Source organism: Felis catus, chromosome D2 (assembly GCF_018350175.1).
Source record: "Felis catus isolate Fca126 chromosome D2, F.catus_Fca126_mat1.0, whole genome shotgun sequence".
Classification (NCBI taxonomy): Eukaryota; Metazoa; Chordata; class Mammalia; order Carnivora; family Felidae; genus Felis; species Felis catus.
The window spans coordinates 6,915,267-6,943,212 of NC_058378.1; the positions used below are offsets into that span (position 1 = coordinate 6,915,267).

At 52.7% G+C, this 27,946-nt stretch overlaps 1 protein-coding gene across 9 annotated transcripts in view; it reads right to left on the reverse strand.

Moving 5' to 3' along the window:
• Window positions 1-27,946, reverse strand: part of SGMS1 (sphingomyelin synthase 1) — a 289,510-nt gene that overhangs the window by 233,049 nt on the left and 28,515 nt on the right. The window contains exon 2 of one of the 9 annotated variants that reach the window (XM_045039866.1): window positions 22,246-22,340. The exons of 7 other annotated variants lie outside the window; for them this stretch is intronic. The gene's annotated coding sequence lies outside the window, so the exon portion shown is untranslated. Of the gene's footprint in view, window positions 1-9,949; window positions 12,471-22,245; window positions 22,341-27,946 lie in introns of those variants that run through there. One more of the 9 variants, XM_045039868.1, reaches the window with a different exon arrangement.

Here is a 27,946-nt window from a genome sequence, read left to right on the forward strand (position 1 = left end):
TCATTTCAGAGCTCGTACCGGGCGGACATAATGTTTTAAATCCAGAGTGTCTTAAGGACCAGTTCACCGGTCCAGTCAACAGGGATAAAAGAAAACAAGGACTGGAAAGGCCTGCTTTCTGAAGCTTCAACCAGTTACACGACCTCAGGCAAATCGAGGTCTCCCAGGGTCTGCCTTTCCACCTGTGATACGGCAGGTGCGTGTTCACTGGGCACCAGTCAAGCACCCTACACACGCCGACTCACCGTGACCCTGCGACCACAGCCGTCACCGGCCCCATCGCACAGCGGAGGAAACCGAGGCAAGAAGTCACTCACCCGGCAGGAAACGGCACAGTGAGAATACAACACAGGCCGCCTGGGTCCAGCACGCCGCAGGATCACGGGGTTTGTGGGATTCCTTCCAGCGTGACCCTCGGCGATGCCGGGATTCTAGGAATAAGCTGTGCTTCGTCCGTCACATTCATGCCAGCTTTTTGTCATTGCTCGGTACCCTTCACAGATAACAAAACCCTGATCTCCCAACACTGAAAGATTTAGTGTGGACACCAAAATCATGGCCTTTATTATTACTTTTTTAACGTTTATTTATTTTTGAGACAGAGAGAGACAGAGCATGAACAGGGGAGGGTCAGAGAAAGAGGGAGACACAGAATCTGAAACAGGCTCCAGGCTCTGAGCTGGCAGCACAGAGCCCAACGCGGGGCTCGAACCCACGGACCGTGAGATCATGACCTGAGCCGAAGTCGGCCGCCCAACAGACTGAGCCACCCAGGCGAAATCACGGCCTTTAATAAGAAAAAAAAGGTCAACCTAAAATGAATGAAAAATACACGTGGCGTTTCAAGCGCTTCTTGACCGCCCCACTCTCGGCCCATGTAGGAAGAGCTAAGTCATTGGAGGAACTGAAAGGTGGATGGATGGATGCAAGACAGAGACAGGTTTTGCTTCTGGAAAAACTGAGACTGGAAATATGTCCACAGCCGGTTTCTGGCACCCTAGCTGGTCTCCACTAACGTCTGACGGACCGTCCCCCACCACGGAGGATCCAGACAGAACCAGGAGAGACAGCCTGCACGGAGCCACCAAGGGAGCACATCTTCATCTGGGGGCAGAACATTTCCCCGAAAAGACGAGTTAAAATCTGAGACTCTTGCACAGGGAGTGTGAAAAACACCCTAGTTCGCGTGCATTTCTTTTTTCGGAGCAACAAGTCTGAGGCCCGCGCTCTCTTCTTTCAAAGTCCCAGTCTCTCCCCAATCCAACTACCCTCGCCCAAATGCCTGCATGAAATGACCACTTTCTAGATCAGAGATTCTAGGACCCGGCTGTGCACAAACTTGAGCCGTCTCATTAAAATGCAGATTTCTGGCCTCTGCACCCCTAGGTGACGGTTCAGTGGGTCTGGTATGAGGCTCAGGAAGCTAGGTTTCTGATAAACACCATCACCTACATACACACCTGCTTGCACATGTGCACACACGTCCCACCACGGCCCCGAACCCCTCCCCCTCTCATCTGCACAGGTGGCTGCAGACCGTGCCTGACAAACACAGCGCGCACAGGCCGCAAGAGCAAAATCACGGCATAAATGAGGTCTCCATATTGCCTAGGAGATGGCAGGGGCGGGGGGGGGGGGGGGAGGGGGGGGACTTCTCCGCCCCCTTCCTTGTGCGTCCATCCGCGATTCCCAGAGCTCCACCCTCAGAACAGACCTCCCTGCTCTCACCAGTCACTGCCAAGGCCCGTGTTAGGGGGGCTCCAGCTCTCCCTGTGCCCAGGAAGACTCGGCAGCTTCGGCCAGTCCCTCCCGGCATCAGGGTGGCAATCTCGCGGGGCAGGTGGGGCCCCTGATCATCGCTGCACCTGAACCCCTCGTTCTCCATCCCTGTCCAGCCACATGCCCACGCCGCACCCGCAGGAAGGCCAGGCAGGCCGGTGGCCACTGAAATGAGCCCCTAATTCGGTGAAACAAGGTTCTACACCATAGCGGAAACAAACTTCTACAAAACACCGTGACACTGAAAACCAACTTCAATCCTCTTGCGTGAGAGGCTCTTTTTACGGACCTGGCTCCTATGCAATCAGTCCCACAGTTACTGGGGTTTCGGTTACCAGGACCCGCGGGCGCAAGGTTTCCGATTACTCTCAGGTACGATCCGGCACAGAGGTGCTGACAGGCGCCGCAGGCAGCAGTGAGGCCGGCTCCCAGGGCTCCCGGGCCAGCCCCGACACTGCACCTGCCGGGAGAGGACCACAGGAGGCCAAGGGGCCCTCCTGGAAGACAAGCAGGTGCCACCCAGAGCCCTGTGAGACCCCAGGCCTCCGGCCAAGTGCAATAACCTTGGGTCCAACTGGACATCAAAGCGCAGGACGCAAGCCCCTTGCACCCACACACATTCCTGTTCCGGTCACATACGTTTACAACAGCCGGGAGAGCACGTCAGAACGCTGGCTTTCCTGATCCAGGAAACGGGACGCAGATAGAGACCCACAGGGCAGGGCCGGGGGGGTGGGTGGGGACAGAAAATAAACACGACAAGGAAGTGACCAGTGTGTGAGTCGGGGCTGTGCTCACTTTTGGGGGGAAGGGAGAGAGTCAAAGGTGAGAAGGGCACAAGTGCCTCTAGAGGGCTGGAAAATGTCTACTGCTTACCCTGGGTGGTGGTGACCTGTATTTACCTGGTGATGGTGGATTTTTGCTTGGCATACTTTAATGAAACCGTTCCATTTTTCTAGAAGTCTGAGTCTGACTTTACGGCAAGCCCAGTGCCCTAGCTTTTACCGTTGGGGCCTCACATCCCTGACAGCCACTGGGCCGACCAGAACGTGGCACCATCAGAACCTCGCGATGATCCCCCGGGGCGGCCACGCACCCAGGAAGAGTCACTGCTCTGCAGGGCTCTCAACATCCTGCAAGTCGAACACAGTGCTGGCAAGGACGCCACTTAATGAACAAGAGCACACGGGGGACCGGGAATCAGGTGCCGTTAGCGGATTACGATAAAAGAAGGTTCTACTCCTTGCAAAAATGCCACAAAGTGGCAGCGAACGAGCGCAGATAAGCAGATCACTAAAACAGGCTCCTACACTCAGGCCTGGCCCTGAGTGCCCTTTCCCGCGGGCGCCCCCCTCCTGTCCCCGGCCGGCTGCACCTTCCGCCCACCCCCTGGCACCTCGCTCATGATGGGCGTGGGAAGGGGTTAGCATAAGCCATTTTCTTCTCTTCCTAGACAGACTTGCAACAGTTTTTGCCCTTTACAGTTACCTTTCTGCCAGCTTTCTAGCAAAAGAGGAAGGTGCTCATATATTGTCGCCTACCCTTTTCTGCTCTCCAAAAGAAGCACCGAAGGGCAGAAACTGTTACTCAAGTCAGTATCCCCAAGGCTTAGGACAATGACTGGCACACAGCAGACATCCAGAGGTATGTGCTAAGTGCACAAAAACAAAACTCATTTTCTAAAAACCACGCCAGAGGAAGACGCTTGTATAAAACCCATACACGTGGCTCAGTCGGTTAAACGTCCGGCTTCGGCTCAGGTCATGATCTTGTAGGCAGTGGGTTCGAGCCCCGCGTTGGGCTCTGTGCTGACAGCTGGGAACCTGGAGCCTGCTTCCGATTCTGCGTCTCCCCTCTCTCTGCCCCTTCCCCATTCATACTCTGTCTCTCTCAAAAATAAATAAACATTCTTAAAAAAAATTTTTAACTCCCTATTTATCTGAAACCACCTTCGAGGACACTGAGGAATCCTGCTACAGCAAAGCAGATCACAGTGTCACCTGCCACAGGGCAGTGCCACGTGCTGCCTTCCATCACGTCTGCTTGGAACTGAGAAGGAAGCCACACACTTCGGGCTGGATTCGGGGAACAGATTCCCGCATGCTGCCGGTGAGGTTACGCAAAAGACGCGTCTGGATAAGAAGGGGTTAAGGGCGTGCGTTTGCGAGTCAGGCATGAACGGGTTAAAATCTCAACTCTACCATGACCCAAGCGAGGAACTCCATGTCTGGGAACGCCTCGTTCTGCCACAGGCGCCACATCCCAGGAATGGCATGCCGTGTGGCTCCTGGGCCTCCAGCTGGCTGCGGCGAGCGTCTTCTTCCTCGGGGCGGGATGCGCGAGTTGACCCACAGGGGCGTCCCGCACCTCGTCTCTGCGTTTCAGTGTCCTCCCCCATGGCTAGGCTGAGCACCGGTGGCCCGGGAGCCGGAGGAAGCCATGTGGGCACACTCAGATGCCCCCACCCGGCACTCTGAGTCCGGAGCGAGTGGCACAGAGGGGCAGGGATGGAGAAGAACACCGCCGAGGGGCACGGAGGGAGCTACATCCAGGGCCTGGCTGGCACCAGCAGGTGCATCCCGACCGGGGCATCTACGGCACGGCAGTGGCTTGCTCGCCCCACCACACGGCGTTTGCTACGGCTCCGACGACCCAGCTCCTTTGACAACGGCTGGATGTTCTTATCTGTAACCAACACCACGTGGACTGAGGCTGGGAAGTTCTGACAACCTTTGGCTTTCAGACGTGCAAAAGGAAGACAAAAGTAAGAAGCTAATAAACATCAAAAGAAGCGAAATCCAAGAAGCGACCGCTCGGGAAACGAGACCGAGCTGAGACTGACACGGCAAAAGCAGTGTCCCGTGTGTGTGCCTTCGCGGCTTTTACCCTAACCTCTGTGATGGCGCCTCCATTTCTGAAAACACACGCTCGCTCTATCACATCCAGAACACAGATCGATTTCCTTTGTGTTATCCTGTTCTCCGATTTCTCTGGGATTCACGCGAACCAGAGGACTGTGGATTATTAAACTCCTTCGCGTTCCGTGCAGTGAACAAATCCTTGTTAAAGGTCTGCTGTGCCCAGGGCACACGGCGGCGCACCTGCAGCCAAAGTCATTACAAACGCGGGCAGCACAATCCACATCCACCTGATGCACTTGTGATCCATGCTTGAAACCTTTATTGTGATTTGTTTTTTGTTAAAGTTTATTTCTTCCTTTCGAGGGGGGAAGGGGCAGAGAGAGACAGCAGGTCCCGCGCTGTCAGCACAGAGCCGGACGTGGGACTCGACCCGACAAAACGCGAGATCATGACCTGAACCGAAGCCAAGAGTCAGATGCTCAACTAACTGAGGCACCCAGGCGCCCCCTGAAAACTTCATTTTTAAATGTACAACACCCAGGAGAGTACTCTGGGTTCTACACAGTATATTCTGCTAAAACACACACACACACAAAGGTGCAGGCAGATGGTCTGCAAGCCAGAGGCAACCACAGACGGGGTCTGCTTGGCCCACAGGGCGCTGGGGTCATTTAAGGCTTTCCGTCGGTTACTCAAAACTCCGGATTTCTATGAAGATGTGAGATCTGGCTCCCACCCCACACGGGGGCCACCACATGGCAGCGCAGAGTGGACTCCGGCAGAATCTGCTCCTGCTCTAAGGGACACGCGGCCTTCCGCTGGGTCACAGGGCCCAGACTCTGCTTTTATTTAATATCCAACCTGCTTCGCCCATTTGTCACCTGCCTGACCCCCCAAGGCACTCCAATTTGGGATTCTCGTTTCAGATGCATCATAAAGTGGGCTTTAAAAAAACAGACAAACACTTTTTTCAAATGTTTCAAAGTTTCCTTTTTCCATAGGGGAAAAAAGGGAGAAGACATCTTTTCCCGGTTCAAACATTCCCCGAACGTTAGACTTTCCAGAAACATTAAATTTCTAAACTACTGTATCTCTTATTTCGTCATTACGTTTTGCACGTAATGTCTGCCTTCCAGGAAATGATGAAATGGCATCATTTCTTCACGCCCCACCTCTTGGGTGTGCGGAAGGGGCTGGGAACGTGTGTCCAGTTCACTCTGAGAACAGCAGGCGAGAGCTTTCAAACGCTTTTGCCTTGACCATCACATTTCGAGAACACCTCGAACATCTTCATTTTCTGAGCAAAAAGCATCTGGTGCTTTTAAGTACCAGTATTTTTAAGCAGCGATATATACGTATTTCTATTTCTTCCACACTTCCTTTTCCTCCCACTAAAAGGAAGCAGATGAAAGCCCTCACACTTTGTGTGCTTACACAGCCCCAAAAGGAGCTTGAAAATAACGCTGCTCACGAGCTCGTGGAGGATGCGTGAATGAAGAAAGCAATGAGGGAAGAAACAAATACACCGGAGGGCAGAATGACCGTGTGTGTGAGCCGGGGGAGCCGCCAGGACCCCTTGCTGTCCACCCCGGGGCCTCCAGCCGCTGGTCCCCCCTCCAGGCCACACCGCCAGCCTCATCACGCCCATCCCACTCAGAACTCCTAGCCTCAGCTTCCTGCCCCTTTCCTGAACAACCCTCAGCACACAGTGGGACTGTGACTGTTCCTCCGGGAACAGGGGAGAGTAATCTACCAGGCACTGAGGGGGGGATTTCTTTGCCAGGAACAAGGAGGTGCTTGCAGCCTGGGGCGCCTGCGGGGGTAGCAGTGACGTGAATGCGAAGTTTGGGTGTTGGGGGGGTGGAGATGAACAGTAAGGATGCGGGGACACGGGGGCACATGACCTCACAAGGAGCAGAGATCTTGGGGCAGAAAAGCTGGCTCATTTCTGGCTGGGAGGCGATAAAACGTACCGGTTAACAGCATGGACTCTGGAGTCGAGAGGGCCCGGGGTCAGCGCCGAGGCCGCCGCTGTGGCAGCTGGGCCTCCTGGACGAGGCCGGCCTGTGCCCACGCAGTGGGCTGCTAGCGGGGCCCAGGACTAGGCCCAAGATGGCGCCCCATGCGCCCCACGCAGCGACCTTGTCCACGGCTGCCCTAGGAATTGAGGGCTATGTTTCTTAAGACAGTTTTTACGAAACTGACGAGGCACTGCACGCTGTGGGCCTCCAGGGAGCAGACGCCATGAAAACTGGAAAACCGTTCTAGAATTCCCGGGCTCCCCTTCCCAGAAGGAAGGTCAGGGACCGCTTCACGGTCTTTACTACTTGAACCAGCCTTTCTCACTGGCAGAAAAAGTCACTCAAGAAGCATCTTGGGCGCCTGGGTGGCTCAGTCGGTTAAGCGTCTGACTCTCGGTTTTGGTTCAGGACAGAATCTCATGGCTCATGAGTTCGAGCCCCGCATTGGGCTCTGCTGTGTCAGCACGGAGCCTGCTTGGGATTCCCTCTCTCCCTCTCTCTGTGCCCCTCCCCTGCTCTCCCTATCTCTCTCTAAATAAATGAACTTAAAAAGAAAAAAAAAAAAAAAAAGAACCAGATTTCAGTCACAGAAAATCACAGAGTGATTGTAGTCAATCTGCTATGAGCCCCAGGTAACATTACAGTGTCAGGGATTAGAAGGAAGTGGGCGTGCCTTTGAACTTCAACTATTCTGAACTTACTATTTTAATAATCCAGAAAACACTCAACATAATCTGGACCCTTAAGTATAGCTAATGCCGCCGCATTACACATGAAATTCTTTTTAAAAGTGAAAATGAAGGCCCAGTGAGTGAAATGAGAGAAACCCTCAAGGCCCATGTACCACCGCTCTGCACCCACAGTTCCCCATTAGGGTCCCAATGACATTTGTACTGGGGGCCCCTCGGTTCTCTGCCCCGTCAGTAAAGGTAGGAGTAACTGCTCCCGCCCTCGATCCTTCCAGACAAGCTCGTGGACAAAACATTCTTTGCCTCTGGCCAGAATTTTATCAAGTCCAACTGCAAACATCACTTATCTCTTGCTGGTCAAGACTTTGATCAAATTACTGACCAAAAGCAGAACAACCAATGGCTGCCTGGTAAATTCCATTTGTTTCATAAACAAATCCTTTCTCTCTCAGTGCCTACAGAGAGAAAAGTAAACCTAAAAAGGTAAAAAGATAAAGAAACACATCTTTCCGGGGTCGTTTTGCCAGTGGGCACATTCTCCGCCCCAGGGAAATGTCCATCTTGACAGTTAAGAAGCAAAGGGTTAAGAGTCTGAAGAATAAGAACTAAGAAAAGCAAACTAGAATCGATGCAATCCAAACAAAGCCCAGTATCTTCTCCACTTCTCTTCAGCAAGCGCTGGTGCATCCGGGAGGGTAGTCCACGGGGGGCACTGAACAAGCCCAGCACATGTGCCAGAGCGCGAGCCCTGCACCTCTCAGGGCCAGAGTAGAACGGGAGCCTAACAATGCATATAGCAGTGCGATAACGTCTGCTGTGTATCCTATACGTGCCAGGTACTGTGCTGAGCACAATATATACACGGGGCTCATGTCCCTGTGCACATATGTAGCAGAGACAAAAACATCTACGTATTAGCACAGATATAAAACTCACATATATACACATGTACCTATATGTATGTATAATCTCACTTAATCCCTGAAACAACCCTGGAGCAAACAACGTCTCCGAGGTACGGACAAGGCTAGCTAACTTCCGCGTGGTCACACCAAGAAGCCGGATCTATACGCCGGTCTGTCCAGGCTCTTTCGCACGGCCCACGGAAGGTGGGGCTGACAACACTGAGCGGCCACACAGGAGAGTGAGGGAGCAAGTGCCACCACCGTGCATCTGGCAGAGGTTCTGAGCAAGGGCCGGCCGGCTGAGCGTGCTACGCAGTGCAAATCCAGGAGCGAGGGCGAAGGCCGCCTCTTCCAAGGCTCACAGCCCTCGTCCCGTCTAAACACGGCGGCTCCTGGAGCTCCCACCGCGGGACGAGATGCGCGAACGAGGATTCTAGATACCGCATCGTATGGCGTTCCCAAGTAGCCCAGGAGTCAAAGTCTGTGCAGCCTCCTCCAGCGGGTGAAGGGGGGGTGGTGGAGAGGCGAGCCCCTTCCCCCTGCCTGCACCCCAATGTTCTCATCTGCAGATCATAAGGCCAAGATGCACAGCCCCCTCCCCATAAAATGACAGAATTCACCGGATTCAAGTGTGCTACGCAGCACTCTAAAGGCCGAAAAGGGGGTGGGTGGCGAGAGGTGACAGAAGAGACTCTCTGAACACCACAGACAGTCGTCTGCTCTGCAAAGTGGGTTTGCGGGGGGGGGGGGGGGCAAAAATATATACATATATATTTACATATATAGGCGTACGTATGTACAGATAGGTATATATATGAGCAGGTTCCATTGCCAAACCCAAGACTACGACCTTGCTAAAATTAGAAGGAAACACAGTACTGCAGAGAGATGCCTACTTGTTTGTTATTTTTTTTTTTTTCTGAGAGGGAGAGAGAGAATCCTCAGCAGGCTCCACGCTCAGTTAGGAGCACGACTAGGGGCTCAATCTCAGGAACTGTGGGATCAGACCTGAGCCGAAACCAAGAGCTGGCTGCTTCACCGACTGAGCCACCCAGGCACCCCAGACTTTCTAAATGGAATAGAAACACGTTGTGGATGTCTTCTCCACGTTCTGGACACTCTCTTGCCCTATCCCCTCCTCAGCCCCCTCTTCTCTTACTATGGATGTCAGGGAAACACAGTGCCTGTCTCCATCATTAATGTGGAACGCAGCCCAGAGTGCTGAATGCTCACAGAACTCTCCAGAAAGCTCTCCTGAGAGCCCCTCCCTTCCAGCACTGCCAGCGGCTGCTGGGCGCACCCACTGGCCCTTGGAAGCCACGGCCCCAGCAGGGGCAGAAACACTCCGATGCCTTCTGAATCTTTTCCAAGTTCCACAGAAAATCCAAAGAAAAAAAAGGCAAGGAAGTCTAACCATTCATCTCTAAAAACACAGGCTTCGGATCTTCCCAGAGCTACCTGGGGGCCGGGGCCCAGCCCCGCTCCTGGCCCTGCCCTCGTGCCACTCCTAGGGACGTCACACCTCCCACGTGGGACTGCGTGGGACCCCCAGAGGCTTTCCTAAGCAAAGCCGAGCTGCAGCTGGTAAGTAAGCTCGCCAAGCAGTCGGCGCTCATTTGGCCCCGGCTTCTGACCCCGGAGACGCCCACGAGGAGGTGGGGGACGGACACATCGCCCCACAGGTGAGTCCCCACCTCTTTAAACAGAAACACGGCCAGATCACCCTCGTCACGGACTCGACAGCTGACGTCTCCGATGTCACAACCGTGGCCTCCACACGAGCCATCGGATGCTGGGGTTTTGTGTGCGAAGCCAGCAGCCTCTGAGCCCCTCGGCCAGTACGCTGATCTCGGGGCCGCTCAGTCACTCCGTCCCCGCAGTCCCCAGCTGCAGCTGGAGGATACACCCCCTTCCAGCAGAACAGCCGAATTCCATAAACGCCACTCTTTCTTCTCATCCGCCTCCAACGGCGGGGGGGGCCACAGTGGATAGAGTATTTCATTCACACTCTGTCTGAAGGGCAAGTTTCTCCACAGCAGCGAAAATTCTCAACCAGATGAGGGGGGCTACTCACGACAATCTGAAATCACAAATGACAGAGCTCCGGCCCGTCTCCTGCGTTTTCTGAAACACAAAAGGATCACCTATCTCGGGAATTGAACTCACTTTCCGTGGCACCGCCCATCACACTGTAACGCACACAGGTGGTCCACGTCTCCCGGGAGAAGGTGCTGGACACGTATCATCGCAAATGCACCCCAAGTGCCCTCAGAGCGGAACCCTACGTGATGGCTGCCCTGTGGGCATACAATCGAAATCGCCTGGAAATGAGAACAGTTCGCTTCGTCCTTGACTCTCGGTCTGGCCTACAAACACTGCACAGACCTGGGGCCTCACGCCCTGGGAGCCGACCAGCTCTGGCCAAGATCCGAACGGGTATTTTCTGCGAGGAACAGTTGCAGTTCTGCTTTTGATTTTTAACAAGGGTTCGGTTTCCTTTGCCGACCCTCAGGATTTAAAACAAAGAAGTCTTCCAGGCGCTTCAGGGCACTCCAGTTAAGCGGAGGGTCACCAAGGAAAGGTTTCGCTCGCGCTCGGGCCAGAGCTTCCGAAGCGGACGAGTCGCAGAGGCATCAAGTCTGGTCATCGAGGAGGATGACAAACCCCAGGAGACCTCGGCTGGGCGTCGGTCAGCTGACCCATCGCCGTCCACACGGTCCCCTCCGCACCCCAAGCCGCGGCCCCCGCCCGCTAAGTCACAGGCGCGGCTCCCAGAATCCACGCAGCACCACGCACGGTAAGAGACAGGGACACGGCCCGGGGGGGGCTGGGGAACGAGCGCAGGGACGACAGGAGTGGCTGATGCACTCTCACCCACAAGAAGCCGCCATGCGCTGACATTCCGTGTTTTTAAAGAGCACAAAGAGCCAGGCATCGCCGCAGGACGGTGCTTCCTAGGTTTTAGTCCAACCTCAGGACAGGAAGGCAAACTGCCCCCAGACCGTCCGTGGCTTTAATACGAAGAGTCGGTGACTTTCCAAACCCAGGAAGCCCACGAATCCGATTTCCTCAAAGGCTGACGGATCAATACCGAGCCCAAGCTCTCACGTGGAAAGCGGTCTCTCGGTTCCACACGCGGCCCTCCCAGAAGTGCACCAGGACGTCGGCAGGCTCCCACGGCAATCGGCACACGCAGAGCCGTCCGTCTCGCTTCCCCCTCCGGGGACGAAGTCGGCGGCCAGCGCAGGGCCCTCTGCCGGAACTCCGTCATCCGGCGGCCACCGGGGCCGAGCGACCCTCTCTCGGGTTATCAGGCGGGGCAGGCCTGCCTTCCCCTGAAGGGGCCGTGCTCCAGCGAGCAGGGAGGACCGAGGACGCGCCCCCCACGCGGGGAGGACGGCAAGCAAGTGCACGCGTCCCCGGGAGCACACCGGTGCCCATCCGGGGTCAGCTGGCCGGTATTAAAAGAACCACACTGCCCTCCTAAAAACCGCCCAATCCCAGCAGAGACCTGCTAGCAGACCTAAAGCTCCTTTTTTTCCAGTGTTTTTCGGCCGCTCTCTGGCAACCTGTCTGACGGCCCGAGCTTGAAGGCTTTGGGGAAGCATTTACTAGGGATCAGAGCCACAAACACGGCCTCGCTCTCTGGGCCCGATTTGCGCGTCTCTCTGGCCGGCCGCGGAGTGCCCTCTGTGGGTGGTCAAGGACAAACGGCATTAAAGCCCATTATCCCCGTTCCCTGTAAGAAGGCTTAACGTGTCAGCTGCATTTTAATCTAAGGATTATACGCTTGCCCTCTGAAAACTGCTTTCAGAAACATCAATAAAGAGCTTTCTTTTGTTTTAAGGATTCTTATTTTTTGTCTCAAAGCCCAATTATTTATAAGTTTGTTGGTATTTTATATCTGAGATGAAAGCCTTTAACTAAGAAGAGGCAGCGGCTGCGGCAGCGTTAACAAGAAAGCCAACATCTCTGCCGAGAGAATCTAAATATATATCACGCCTTAGAAATGAGAGAATGCCAGTTACCGCTCGCCACCACAGGCCTGCCACCAAACGTGGACGGACCGGCCCTGTCCTGGAGATGCTTAAGGGGTCCACGTTGACTTCCTGCTAAAGGCACTGAAATGAACACACATACTCAGTCTGTCTCCCTTCTAAAACCACAACACAAGAATAATTAAGGCTTTTCAAAAAATGTTTATTTTTGAGAGAGACAGAGCAGGGAGGGGTGCAGGCTCCGAGCTGTCAGTACAGAGCCCGACGCAGGGCTTGAACTCCCACACCTCGAGATCATGACCCGAGCTGAAGTCAGACGCTTTAACAGCTGAGCCACCCAGGCGCCCCAATGTGAAGCCTCATTCTTAAGCATGAACAGACACTCAAGGACTATCAGGCAAACAGAGGAAGTATCTAATGTGAAAGACAGAAATGGGAGGAGAAAAAAGCAACATAACAAATTATGCAGAAAAAAAAAAAAAACAGCTTCAAAAAGGAAAAAACATGATTAATCTCCTCAGAGGACTAAGAGAAAATACTGTCCTGAAATAGTAAGATTCTGTAAAACAGAAGCATTCACAGAACAGCCACCAGGAAAAAGAGAGCTGTCAGAAAATAAAACTGTAAAACATGAAACCTTTAATCAAAGATTCAAAAGCAAAGTTGAGAAAATACTCGAAGAGAAATCAGAACAAAGACAAGACAGCCAAGGCTAAGTCTGCACTAACAGGCACGTCAGAAGGAAAGAAGAGGGAAGACAGAGGGAAATCAATAATGACATACTTCAAGAAAATTTCTAAAAACGAAAGACATGAGTTGCCAGCCTGAAAACGCCCATTTGGATCTCAGCGGAACAAGTGAACAGCGGCCCTCCCCCACCAAGGAATATCATCACGAAATTTCAGAACGCAGAAGATAGAGTCAGAGAGAAAAGGAAAAATCACATCCGACAAGGGGGCCGGGAATCAGAAGGTGTCAGGCTTGTCCACTCAACGCTAGAAACCGGAGGACAAAGCACCAGCCTTCCCTGTTCAGAGGTTCAGAGATTCCCACCCTGGAATTCTACACCCAGCCAGACCGTAAATTAAATACGAATGTGACGTTCTCAGATACAAAGCAACTCAGAGGAGTCTCACCTCCCATGTGATTTGTTAGGAAGGTTCCAGAAGATGTGGTCTGCCAAACCAAGGGAGTAAACCAAGACAGGAGACGATATGAAATGAGGGAAACAGGGAAGCCGGTACAGGGGCAGATCAAAGGAGCCCCAGAGCGATCTGAAGGCAGAGCCTGTGACAAGATGTGGCACACAGCAGGCCGGGGCAGCGCTGTTTGCACTGGGACGGGGCCTGACGCCCCAGCGGAGATGGCGACCACGAGTGAACACGGACACGATACCCGACGTCTTCACGTATTGTGAGGAGATTCACGTAGAAGGCCACATGAGGGGCTAGGGCACCAATCCTTTAAAACAAGACACTTACTAAGTCCAAGACAAACAAAATCTGCGTGCAGGAAAGGTAAGGGGGTCCTTGCACGTAGGCTGACAGGGGTCTGGCCCTACCTGCGGGGGCCGCGTTCCAGGACCCCAGAGGAGGCGTGAAAACACAGACAGCCACGGAACCCGCACGGAACCCTAGACAGTCTAGAAACCAGTCTTTATGCCACACGCATGTCGAAATCACCTCCTGGCCAAGTAAACCTTAGTTTCCTCTAAGCTCCTAATACTGGATCTGATTACTTTTTAATGTTTATTTATTTTGGGGGGGGGGGGGGCAAGCGCACAAGTTGGGGAGGAGCAGAAAGAGAGGGAGAGAGAGAATCCCAAGCAGGCTCCGTGCTGTCAGCGCAGAGCCCGCACGCGGCCTGAACCCACAAACCAGGAGATCATGACCTGAGCGGAAACCAAGAGTCGGATGCTCAACTGACTGAGCCACGCAGGCCCCCAGTACTGGATCTGATGGAACAGTCAGCAAACGTTCCGGGGTGAGGGCCCACCCCAGATATGGCTGACCTTCCCGAACATGTGAACGATGCCGGCGTGGACCCCCTCACAGAGACGCTCCCTAACCCCATGTGGCGGCGCTCTGTATGGGGAGCCAAGACCAACCTGCAAGCCGGACCCGCTGGCACGGCCGCCCTCAGGAACAGTCCTTCCAAGCCACAGGCTACTCTGTAGGAGATTCTCCTCTGTGCTCCCTGCACACACCCCATAATCGGGACAGAGACAAGTGTGGGAACAGGAAGAAGTCAGGACGCCTGACTACAGCAGGCCGCGTGACTCTGGACTTCCACACCCTCACCCGTCAAATGAGGGGGACGCTGTGCTGGCAGGCCTATCTTCGAAATTAACAACAGAACGAGGGGCGTCTGGGTGGACAGTCAGTTGAGCGTCTGACTTCGGCTCAGGTCACGATCTCACGGTCCGTGAGTTAGAGCCCCGCGTCGGGCTCTGTGCTGACAGCTCAGAGCCTGGAGCCTGCTTTGGATTCTGTGACTCCCTCTCTCTGTGCCCCTCACCCGCTCATGCTCTGTCTAAGAATAAACACATATCAATTTAAAAAAGAGAGAGAAATGAGCAACATAACAAGCAGTAGACCAGCACGTATCAGGCACTGCTCTCAGTGCCCTGCAAATATCCATTAATTTAAGCCTTCCCAGAACCCTATCGGGTAGATCCCTTTATCTCCGTTGCACCGTTGAGGAGACTGGGGCACAGAGATGTTAAGTGATTTGTCAGAATCTTACGTGGCTCATGACTGAACCCACATTCTCAACCACGTCTTCGTCCCGCCTCCCTGACGCCTCTCTCAGGTCAAACAAGAGGACACTCCTAATGCAAACCATACGAAGATACACGTATTATCATCATCATCATCCCCATCATCAGGACGATCCCAGCAGCCGATGACATTCCGGGAAAGCACCCGATTTCTGGAGGGAACCCTGCAGGGCTGCTGCCAGTCGACGCTGCCTCCTTGGGCTGACATTGACCTCGGGCCGTCAGTACGGAGTATGCGACCTGGACGGCCCAGTGAGGACAGGCAGGCCCACGCCCCGGCCCCAGTGCCTGGCCCACGCGAGGCAGAGGGTCAAGAACGTGGCTTGAGTCCCGCTGATCACCATAACCGGGTGGGCCCCAAGCTGCCAGAGCCCCCGGCCCCCCAACAACTGCAGACGCGTCAGGACGCATCGGGACGCCGTCTGGCTCCGTGACGAGCCTGATCACGCTGATCCTCTTTCTGACACACATTTCACTCTACCAAGCGAGGTTCATGGGCACGTTAATACTTTTCCCTCTCTGGATGCAAAAGCTGACAGACTGAGGACGTCAATCCTAATTAGCTAGCCTTGACAAATTAAACGCCCCTCGGGCCGGAGTTCCCGAAGAAAGCGCTCCCTATTATTAGAACAGAAGAGATCCAGTTTTTCTAATGCCACAGATTGGGTGATTTGGCCCATCACCAAATTTGTTTCAGAAAACCTTATTTTTGCCCAAAGAAGTTAATGGAGCCTACGGCTTCCAGCTGTGTTAGGGAAACGCCCGTGGTATGTCTTCCCCTCCATCCTCTCAAGTCTCGTGTTTCGTGTATCCCTAAATCTGAACCACTATTAAAAAACTACTAAAAAATGAAGAACACTACATTCAATACTACATTCATTACTACAATGAGTTTGTCAAGACATTTTAAACACAAGAGCAGGAAACGTAAATGGGTATCTTTTCTTCCTTGTAACTACACCTTAACTTTAGTTTCTTATAATTTTTTTTAATGTTTACTTCTTTTTGAAGGGGACAGAGAGACAGAGCACAAGTGGGGGAGGGGCAGAGAGAGGGAGGGAGACACAGAATCCGAAACAGGCTCCAGGCTGAGCTGTCAGCACGAAGCCCAACGCAGGGCTTGAACTCACGACCCTTGAGATCATGACCTGAGCCGAAGTTGGAGGTTCAACCGACTGAGCCACCCAGGCGCCCCTATACTTTAACTTTATTAATTTTGGCAACAAAACCAGTGTAGAGTTTGACCCCCATTCATTAAGCTGACCCCCACCCCGCACCTGCTGACCTTCCTCTCTGTGGTTCCTGCAGACAGACCCTCCCGAGTCTCCGGTTTCAAGGGAAAGCCCGTTCCCCCACATCACTGCCCCCCAATGGTTGCACGTAGCATCCCACCCGATGTCGGATGTGTCCTAAGGTGAGGAGAAGACACTACCACACCATCATGCATGCTCACATCTGAGAATTATTACACGCAGCTAAACACCTGTAACTAAAACATCCAAAGGAACCTTCAACCTCACTTCCTAAAGGATGTTGTGGGCCACGACGGGGTGGTTTATGGGGTTTACGGGGAGGTAAGTCGAGGGCATTTCCCTTCTGTGTGTTGGAGGGCAGTGTGGGGTGACAAAGGGGCAGCGACTCACAGCCCGAGGCTCCACCCATAAAGCATATAGGAGCACACGTGAAAATGCTAATGGAGTTACAACGATGTTAAAAGCCGTTTCACCAGTCTCTGTCCATCACAATGACCTCTACAGTCCCCGATTAAGAAAAGACGAACTTTAGGGGCGCCTGGGTGGCTCAGTCGGTTAAGCGTCCGACTTCGGCTCAGGTCATGATCTCGCGGTCCGTGGGTTCAAGCCCCATGTCAGGCTCTGTGCTGACAGCTCAGAGCCTGGAGCCTGTTTCAGATTCTGTGTCTCCCTCTTTCTCTGACCCTCCCCTGTTCGTGCTCTCTGTCTCAAAAATAAATAAATGTTAAAAAAAAAAAAATTTAAGAAAAGACGAACTTTTCCAACCCCACGTAAGCAAACACATAAGCAGGCCAACGGACACTGTTACACTACATTCCAGACTTCACTACCTCATGTGCGGTTCTTTCTGTCAAGGTGCGTTATTTATTATTCAAGTAGCCCGAGAGCAGAGGTCGGCTTGGCTTGCTTTGATAAGCACGCCAAAGTCCATGCCTTATCCAGATATGCCGCCTTCCAACAGTCCGGTGTCACCACGTGTCAACAGTTAGGACCTTTGACACATAGTCATTTCTACGTATGTCGTGCTGCATTTGCTTACAACTGAAGTAACCATTAGATTATGGAGAGTAAGTGCTCATCAAATTTATACAATTAGGAAATATAACCAACAGGACATCTGCATGGCTCAGTTGGTTAAGCATGAGACTTGATCTCAGCCCAAGTCTTGATCTCACGGTCATGATTTCAGGGCTAGAGTTGGGCTCTGTGCTGGGTGTGGAACCTACTTAAAAAAAAAAAACTAAAAGAGAATTTTGGGGCACCTGGGTGGCTCAAATGGTTAAGCGTCCAATTCTTGACTTTGGCTCAAGTCATGACCTCACCGTTCGTGAGATCGAGCCCCACGTCAGGTGCTGCGCGGACAGCATGCAGCCTGCTTGGGATTCTTTCTCTCTCTCTCTCTCTCTCTCTCTCTCTCAAAATAAATAAATATTTAAAAATTTGTTTTAAAAAAGGAAAGAACTGGGGCTCCTGGGTGGCTCAATCGGTTAAGCGTCCGGCTTCAGCTCAGGTCATGATCTCGCGGTTCGTGGGTTCGAGCCCCGCTTCGGGCTCTGTGCCGACAGCTCGGAGCCTGGAGCCCGCTTCCGATTCTGTGTCTCCCTCTCTCTCTGTTCCTCCCCTGCTCTCACTCTGTCTCTCTCTCTCTCTCTCTCAAAAATAAATAAACATTAAGAAAATTTTGAAAAATAAAATAAAAATAAAATGCAAAAAAGAAAGAACTATAACCAACGTATTTGTTGAAAATTGGGGACTTGGGAACTGCACTTCCATATCATGTTTTTGCTCTGATGTATGAAAAGCACAATCCTGGACAGGACCTCCAAGTCCACAGGGGGCTCGTAAGTTCCAAGGGCAAGAACCATGTCTGACGGTCACCGTTTTGTGCCTCACATGTAATAGCTTCTCTGTAAATACTTGTTGGATAAATAAATGAATCAATAAAGGCATTAACATCAAAGTTACTGGTCCCGGGCTATTTCAAGACTACAGAGGTTACTGCTACCATGCCTTTGCTTTTACGAAGTAAAGCAGGAGTTGACAAACATTCTGTAAAGGGCCAGATGGCAAATGCGTTCCGTGTTCTGGGCCAGACAATCACCGCTGCAGCCACTCCACGGGGCTCTTTCACAACTGTTCAATTCTGCTGCTACAGCACAAAAGCAGCCACAGACAAAACATACGCAAATGAGCAGGACCGTGTTTGAATAGAACTTTATTTACAAAAACCAAATTTGGTCATAAGCCCGGCCCCCAAAGGTACCACTTCATGTTTTTTTTTTTTAATTTTTTTCTAAACGTTTTATTTATTTTTGAGACAGAGAGAGACAGAGCATGAGCAGGGGAGGGGCAGAGAGAGAGGGAGACCCAGAATCCGAAGCAGGCTCCAGGCTCTGAGCCATCAGCCCAGAGCCCGACGCGGGGCTCGAACTCACGTACCGTGAGATCGTGACCTGAGCCGAAGTCGGACGCTTAACTGACTGAGCCACCCAGGCGTCCCCCACTTCATGTTTTTTAAAAGGAATATAAAGCTATTTACTGAGCACCGTTTACCAGTATTTACAATAAAGTAAACAATATACAGTTGGGTGACATTCTGACTACAAAGTTATTGTTTTTTGCCGCTTCTGCTGAACCAGTAACTCAAATACCGAGAAGACTGAGCCCACCTGTAAAGAAGAAATGAGGTCTAGAATTTAGATGACAGAGGTTCCCCCCACACCCCCGCCATTTACTCCAGCAGGTGCTAAACCGCCGACATCTCTACCCATCTAATTATGACCATGTCTCCATGAATGAAGTCTTGGACCTTCCCTGAGTCATGACCTTTTAGTCAACACAACACAGCAATTTCAACTTCTTGGAAAGGAATGGTTCACAAGAAGGAACCTTTAAATGTCCATTTAACGAAGTTTTGCTTACCTAATTAACACGCACCAGGACCTGTCTAGTTTTCTCATGTGGGTGGGGAGGTTGTCGGGAGTGCTAAAATTTCCCTGAAAGGAAATGTCAACTTGAATTTGTAGGACTGCAGATATGGATTTGATACGGCTGCTTTCAAACTGTCCAATTTAAATTGTTACATTACATTTAAATTGTCCAATTAGTTACAAAATGTGAAAGGTTAAGGCTTCAGGAAAAATTTCAATTTAACTTGAAGGGATTTATTTCTGGAGGTTGCTGAAAATGGTGGCATCCCAGAAACATGGGCTTATCTATGGTTATAAAATGCTGTTTTTATTTTGGGAAATGTTGAAAAAACGAACGAATGAACGAACGAACGAAAGAAAGGAATAAAACCATTTACATGTATATTGTAAGTATGCACACACACACAAAAAACCCAATTAAAAAAAAAAAACAGATTGGTCCTTAGGCGTATAGGAGTTAAACACAAAATCTGATTGAGTAACAACTATGAAGGTTTCCCCTAACATTTAGAAAAGGAGTTCTCTAATGCAGGAGAATAATACACCGTGGTCTCCAACATTCTTTTCTGATGAAGGAAGCAACTCCAGAAAGCACTGGTTACTCTGAACAAATAAAAGGAACCACTCTCTTATAATGAACGTGCTATTCACTAAAGGTTCCAAATTGGTGGGCTTGCTGAATTTAGCCACACATGTTTGGCCGGGTCAAGCATCGGGCAGGGCACATGCACCCGTTGTCCACGGTGTCCATCCCCCCTCACTGCACAACCCACCCCCCCCACCGCTAATCCCCGTCCTGCTACGAGCCCGTAAGAGCCTCTGACCTTACACCCCAAATTCCACAGCACACCTGGCTTCCAGGATGTGGCCACACCCATACCTGTAAGTCCTTAGCCAGACCCCGGGGCTCAAGAGCGAGCCCGTGACTTCCCACTCTCTGCCCTTCATGTAACACCTACTATCGACACCTGAGGAATATTCACGGATTGCCTACTGTTGGATATATTCTGCACAGTCTCCTCGGAGGGGCTGCGGAAAGGGGAATAATGGCAGAGAAGAGGGTGGAGAAACTGTGCGGGCAGGGAACAGAGGGGAAAGGGACGTGGTGAGTCCCGCGAGAAGGGCTGAAAGGCCACCCAGGCTTCTCCCCACCGCGTCTGCTACCTGGATTCCTCCTTCATGCAACAGCAGCAGCGGCACAGGAGGGACAACCAGGACTGTCCCCACTGTAGCCACAAGTACTGAACCTCGTTTAGTCCTCCATTCTGTCGGGGGGACACTCTGAGCAGGGGAACCCCCCAGAAGTACCTGCACCTGGGGGAATGGACGCACGGTCACCTTCTGAGGCAACGGGACGCTCTACAGCAAGGACAAGAACGATCTGGAACTCTCTCTGAAGCGCCGCTGAATGGGAAAAGCCAGACACCAAACGGGTCAGTCCGCGTTACGTGTGACGCGCATACAGACAAAAACAGGCAAAACGAATTTATGCTCTTTGAAGTCAGGAGAGTAGCCGCCCGTGGGCGAGGTGGCGTCCGGGGTCCAGAAGGAGGCATGAGGCTGTGGTGGAAATGTCCGGGCTCCCGATCTGGGAGCTGGTTCACGGGAGGGCTCAGTTTGTGACTCTCTACTGAGCTGTGTACGTGACAACACGTGCACTTCCTGACGGCATCTGCTACTGCAGCCGCAGGTTAAAAATCCATTTCCCTGGGGCGGAGCTAACTGAAGCCCCCACACAGGGTCCCAGACCCCTTTCTCTCCTCAATCTGTCGAAGCCTTTTGGCCACAGGCCTCATCCTTTCAAAGCCTTAGCCAGGGCCAAAAAAGCAAAAACCCACACTAGATCCTTCCCAGATACCCACAATCCCAGTCACGGCTTCTTGAGAATGCTGGTGTCTTTCAAAGAAACCTTACTGCCGTCACCAGCTTTCTGTTCCAAATAAGAAACAGGAACACGAGGAGCCGCCACTGCCCTGCACGGCTCACTTGAACGGACTTCTTCCAAAATGGCGCTCTCAACGGACACCTCTGGCTCACAGACACCCACGAGGAAATGCCTGAAGAAGGCGCCATACACAAAAGGCCGCTGAGGTCAGATCGTGGAAGAGTCCGCAGCCGCCTCGCAGAACCAGCGAGCTGTAGCGACGGACCGCGTGCGACTGGTCATCGTGCGCCGTCACCCACAGCTACGGTCACAGCCGAACACGTGTTTAAGATCTCACGTGAAGTTCCGATGCAGGTCGCCCAACTACGGCACCGGGAGCCACTCGGGATGCTTCACACGTTATTTGAATACCGTAACCTCTACTTGACATTACCACACATTCTTTCCACGCTGTCTGTGAACTCAGGCCCAAAGAGCCACTAAGACCTTTGAGCACATTCAGGGCACCTGGGTGGCTCCACTGGCCGAGCGTCTGACTCTTGATTTCGGCTCAGGTCATGATCTCACGGCTTTGCGGGTTGGAGCCCCGCGCCAGGCTCTGTGCGGACATCACGGAACCTGCTTGGGATTCTCATTCTCTCATTCTCTCTCTCTCTCTCTCTCTCTCTCTCTCTCTCTCTCTCTCTCTCCCTCTTTCTGCCCCTCTCCCACTCTCTCTCAAAATAAATAAACTCTATAAATAAATAAGTCACCGACTTTACATCGGCTATAAAGGGATCATAAATTCAAAATTACACCTTTTAACAGGAAATTATAACCATGTTCAATTAAATGATTCTATGTCACATAGTTTACGAATGTTCTCAAATGCCTCTCGGGGAGAATACCCTTATTTTTTGGAGCTACATCCCTAAGAATGTGGGACAAAATGTCATGATGCCTGCAACTTACTTTCACTTCACATGCTTCAGAAAAATGTACAAGCACACGCGCACACACACACACACACACACACACACACACTGTGGCAAGACACTAACATTGTTAAATGCAGGCGGTGGAGACACGGGAACTCACAGCACATTCTTCCCACCGTAGGTTTGAAATTGTTGTAATAAAAAACCTGCACAGAAATCTTCACTCACCTGTCAAGCAGGTGCCGCGGCCCTGCCCCTCATCACAAGCAGATGGCCGAACGTGCCCAGAGACGCGTGCAGGGACCGTGCATGCCACCCTCACCCTGCCAAGAACAAGCGAGAACCAGCCGTCACCACCAACGATTTTTACCAAACGAATGCTGTTTCACTCGAGAAAATGTTCTTCGTGGAGGACAAGCCTCTAGACTCAAATTTTGCTCTGTTTTTAAGCAAGGAGAAAGGCGGAAAGAGAAAACAGTGCTCCCGCCACGTACTGAACCTGGGGGACAACCGTCCGCCTCACCCGCTCTGGGAGCTTCTGGGACCGAGAGATTCCTGATGAAGTTTCTTTAAGTCACATCGGTTTCGGGGCAGTGACGCGTGACGGAGCCCAAACTGCCACCGAGCAGAACACGGGGCCTCCAGGGCCAGAGTCCGGGACCTGGGAGACCTCACGAGGCCCTCACGCACAGCCCAAACCGGCCCCACTGCTGGGCCTCCCGGGGGGGCTGCGATCGACCCCACCCTCCACGCGCTCGGCGACAGAACACGCGGCACCACGGCCTGTAAGTCATGCTCTGTTCTGGGCCGTCCTGCTGCGGCCTGTGACGAAGGCACAGTTTACCGGCTCCACTCTCCAGAGGGAGCTGATGTCACAGACAACGTTCGAGGGGCACGTGCAACCAGAGATGAAACCCTCCTCAGACCTCTGCCCCCCGAGCTCCAGGTGCGTTCCCCCCCCCCACCGGCTCCCCCATGCCCTCCCGAAAACCAACCTCAAGGCCAAACAGCCAAACACGTCCACGCACCATTTTTTTGGGGGGGGGGGGTGCACTGCAGTTTGTTTCCTGAGAGTATCTATTAACAGTCACTCTTAATAGTGCCATTAATGCTCTAATTATGACACCAGTTCCTATACCAGTTCCATCACCACTAATTACACTTCCCTTTTAAACACGATAACCCTTAGTGTAACTTGGACATTACATGCATTTTTCTCTTTTCCTTCCTTTTTTCTCAAAAGAGCACGCTGTTGGCCAAGGGAAGCAAAGCAAGCATCACACGGCGCCCCTGGTGACTCTCCTCTTGGCCACAACGAAAAGGCAATTATCACTTGGTGTGGAGGGTTTTCCACCCACGTGTTTAGCAAGCATGAGGCTGGACACGGCAGCACAACCAGGTACCGGCGTCCCAGGCGCCCCGTACTGGAGCCCGAGGAAAGCGAGTCAGGGCCCCGCACCTGCCTTGCAGCCCTGTCTCCACTCGCGAGAACCGCTTCAAGTGGCTTCCTCACGCGGGGCCTGGAGTGCCTGCTCGCGAGGACGCTGTACCCCACGAAGCAGATGGGATGGGGTCTCGATGCCTCATGCAGTGGAGCGCCCGGACCCCAGAAAACTCTCCAGGAAGTTCGGCCAAGAGCTACCCAAAACCCGAGGAAAAAACCTGATTCTCCTTGGGGAATACCAACTTTACTCAAAGGTAAGCAAACAAATCAGTAACTTAAACCTTGTTCGTATTAAAACAGGCACCACGAGAATGTAATCGCTGCGTGAATGTTTAAGCTAAAACTCCTACCCTTCCTTATCCAGTTCATCTCCAGCAACACCCTGGCTCGCGGGGGAGGGGAGTGAGGGGCGGGCTCTGCTGTCCCATTAAAGGGGGTCTCGGGGGGCGCCTGGGTGGCTCAGTCGGTTAGGCGTCCGACTTCGGCTCAGGTCACGATCTCGCGGTCTGTGAGTTCGAGCCCCACGTCAGGCTGTGTGCTGACAGCTCAGAGCCTGGAGCCTGTTTCAGATTCTGTGTCTCCCTCTCTCTGACCCTCCCCCATTCATGCTCTGTCTCTCTCTGTCTCAAAAATAAATAAAGTTAAAAAAATTTAAAAAAAAAATAAAGGGGGTCTTGGGAGAACGTGTGAGGCTAGCAGAGACTTTAACGTCACAGTGAACCCAGGACACTCCTGATGGCCCTGAGTCCAGGGAATTCTCTGCAACATCAGGACTCCCAGATTGCCACCCAATCGAGGGACAGGAAGACGGACATCTAGACACATGCAATCCCGTCTCTACCACACATCTGGGCATCCGTGCGACCGAGTCCCCTCCTCCCTGCTGGGCACTGCCGCCATTGCTCACGGCACAGACACCTCTCCATCCCCACACTGATGGAGAACACGTTCAGCACCAACAGTCACTGCCATTTCAATGGATGTCCCCACCATTACTAGAGAGGTAAGCTTACTGATTTGGTTGGTCTCTAAAAGCTTTTCACCGTGAACTATACTGACAAGTGTAGAACCACAGTAGCCAGCCTCCAAGAAGGCCCCAGGGGTCCTGTCTCCAGTACTCATGCTCGAATGTGGTCCCCTCCCACGCAGAGAAGGAAGGGACTTTCCTAGCCCTCTTCCTACTTCCTACTGACGGGCACATCCCTTCATCCAGTTTGGGGCACTGGAGTCTGGGGTGAAAGGCTGGGTCAAGGCCAGCTCACCCTACTCCGTCCCAGGAGGGACGCCCACTGCCGTGTCCCGAGGGCCCTCGGTGCTCCAAGAGGACCCAGCCTCCCCCAACAGCCCAGCGGCATCACCTCCAGCCCCGTCGAGCTTTCCGAGGGCGGCTGCTTCAGCCGATCCCTTGCCGGTAACCAGATCGGAGACCCCAAGTCAGAACCACCCGGCCACGCTGCTCCCAACACCGTGCCCACACAGAAGCCTTGGGAGGTCATCAACGCTGATCAGTGTCTTAGCTGCTAAGTTCTGGGCTGACCACTACAATAACCTACGTCAGACTAAAGAACACTAGAAACAAACCCCACGTATCTAACGTCGTCGGTGCGGGTTTGGGGGTTTTATGGAAGCGCCGTGTGCCCCTCCCCGGACTCCCTCCCCTCCCCATCCCCCCCACAGACAACCACGAGCCCCGATTCTTTGCTCCTCTTTACGGTTTCACCACATGTGTGTTCTCACTATGTTCTTGCATTTCGCCTGCTTTTAAGCCTAATACAGGTGAGACCGAGTTCGTGTGTTAAGACTTGCCTCTTCAGATTCCAATTCTGAGGTTGTCGACTCCCATGGCCATGGCTGAGTTTCACCACTGTGTGTGTGTGTGTGTGTGTGTGTGTGTGTGTGTGTGTGTGTATATACATAGTTCCCACTGTGCGAACTTACTGCTCTATTCCAATGGAGGGTCACCCGGGGACTTGTCGGCTTCTGCTAATATAATGCTATTTACACCCCAGTGCTCGTCCCCTGGTGCGCACCGAGTTTCTCCAGGGTACGGACCTGACTCGAGAGCACGTACACGTGGTCAGCTCTCCTGGGCCGTGCCACCGCGCCCGTGGACAATGAGCTCTTCAGCCGCCTTTCCAGCCTCTCCCAAATCACAGGCGTGCTTGTTTCGCTAATCACCGGCAAAGCTCTCAACCCACAAAAGGGAAAGCTTCTCGTGTTTGCAGCATCACCACCGCAAACAAACAGAACTCCGAAGCAGTGACCCAGGTGGCTGGAACATACTAGTCACAGGACAGCGGTGCGGGCTGCCAAAGGACGCTGCAGATGCAGCCAGAAGCAGACACTGCCCTCGGGTGCAAGTCAAACTGGATTTCCGGACAGGACATTCACAGACGGTTTTCCTCCAGGTGGACTCACATCTAGGGTCCCACCGTGCTGCCATCATCTCAAAGAGGAAAAAAATTAACTCACACGCAACCCAGCCAAATTCAAGATTACAGCAGGAGAGGGGCGCCTGGGTGGCTCAGTCGGTTAAGTGTCCCGCTTCAGCTCAGGTCATGATCTCGAGACTCATGGGTTCGAGCCCCACGTCGGGCTCTGTGCTGAGGCTCAGAGCCTGGAGCCCGCTTTGGATTCTGTGTCTCCCCCTCTCTCGGATCCTCCCTTGCTCATGCTCTGTCTCTCTCTCTCTCTCTCTCTCTCAATAATTAATAATACAACATTTAAAAAAATAAAAACAAGATTACAGCAGGAGACTCCAATCACTTCCATGAAATGGCTACGTATTGGGTTTTTAACAGAGAGCTGATTATGTTTCTAGTATTTTCACCTAAGAAATGAGATTGTTACTCCCCATAATTAATGCTATGTGTGGTGACTCTACAAAAAAAAAAAAATATTTAGGTTCTCTTTATATGAAGACACCCTTTTACTTTAGCTAATTCAATTTCTTAGGTGACAACAGTAAATTTTACGATAATTATTTGTATTTCTAACAAAAACAAGCTCTTAAACTTTTCCACTGGCATTAAATCCAAAAAAAAAAAAAAAAGAGAGAGAGAGAGAGAGAGAGAGAGACATTCTTTCAATGTGGTCAGGAAGGAGAGCAGAAATGTTCCTGTAAATCTCAAGGAGGCTCACATCACGTCACTGAAAACAATGGCACTAGACGACCAAAATCAGGTCATTTCAACTCGGTCTCTTGACAGTTCTGACCTGTTTTCTTTGTTTACTCCTATGAGGTAGAACTATTCATACACCCATTTTACAGATGGAGGAAGCTTCAGGCGCAGAAAGCAGCCAAGTTGAGCATAGTCACGGAGCTGGCGAGTGGGACGCCGAGGGCCCGAACCCAGGCCATTGACTCCAGGATCCATAGACCCAAACACTACTCTGGGCAGCTTCCTCTGTCCCCGAGACCACCAGAGGCCCTACCACGGTCACCATCGTAGCAGTGACCTGTGACTTGGCATCTACACGGCGCCTAGCCCTGGCCACGTGCTCTACTGCGTTTCCCTAACCCCCCCCCCCGCCCCCCCCCCACCGCCCTGGCAGGCACCGCGCCCACCGTATGGCTGAGGAAGCTCAGGCTCTGGAGTCTCAGGAACCCCGTGGACACACACACAACAAAACAAAGTGGGGGAGACGCCACATGAACCTGGTCTCAGACGTCAAAGTCCGTGCTCTTTCTATAATGGGCCCTCCTGACCAAATACAAGTACCTGATCCCAGGCCTGGGGCAGGCGGGTGCTGACCGAGTGTCCTGCACAGACGCCGCACTGGGAGAAGGCGTTTGCCAGGCCTGCACGACAGGGAGACTGAGGCCGAGCACAGAGAGAACCGCGGGGCTCAGCACCACCTCCTCGGGGGTTACGCCAGGCGGCCCACACAGCCTGTCCACACAGCGTTCTCGTCTGCAGAATGGGGCTCCTGGACGTCCAAGGGCTGCTGTGAGGGCTACACAGCTACACAGACCCACAGGCACATGAGATGAGGCACAGACGCGGGCGGGACAAGGCGAAAAGCGCCCCAGGATCAGGCCGCAAAGAGCAGGGGGCCCGCGGCACCCCCGCCCTCGCGCCCACACACACAGCCCCGCGTCCCCACCGTGGGTGACCCGACAACTGGCATGAGGCCACTGCTGGGCCACTTTTTCTGCCAACGTCATCATTTCTCTTCCTGGCCCACCCTGAACAGAATACCCTCGCCCACCAGACCACCCTTGATGGGCTCGACATCCTCAACGGAAGTGCTGGGGCTGAAATGGATCGAACCAAGCACTGGGCTCGCTTGGCTTTTCTATCCCCGATGGCAGGAAATCTCCGGCACTCGCTTCAAATAGCAACGTGTCTTCCAAGTCTTTCCGGTGTCCTCGCCATCACCCCAAAGTACCCGGCCGTGAAGAAAAACCTCGTAAAATGACTGGCAAGTGACAGATTAAAAACGGCTCGGGCGACACTACGTGCACTGTCGCTCACAGCGTTT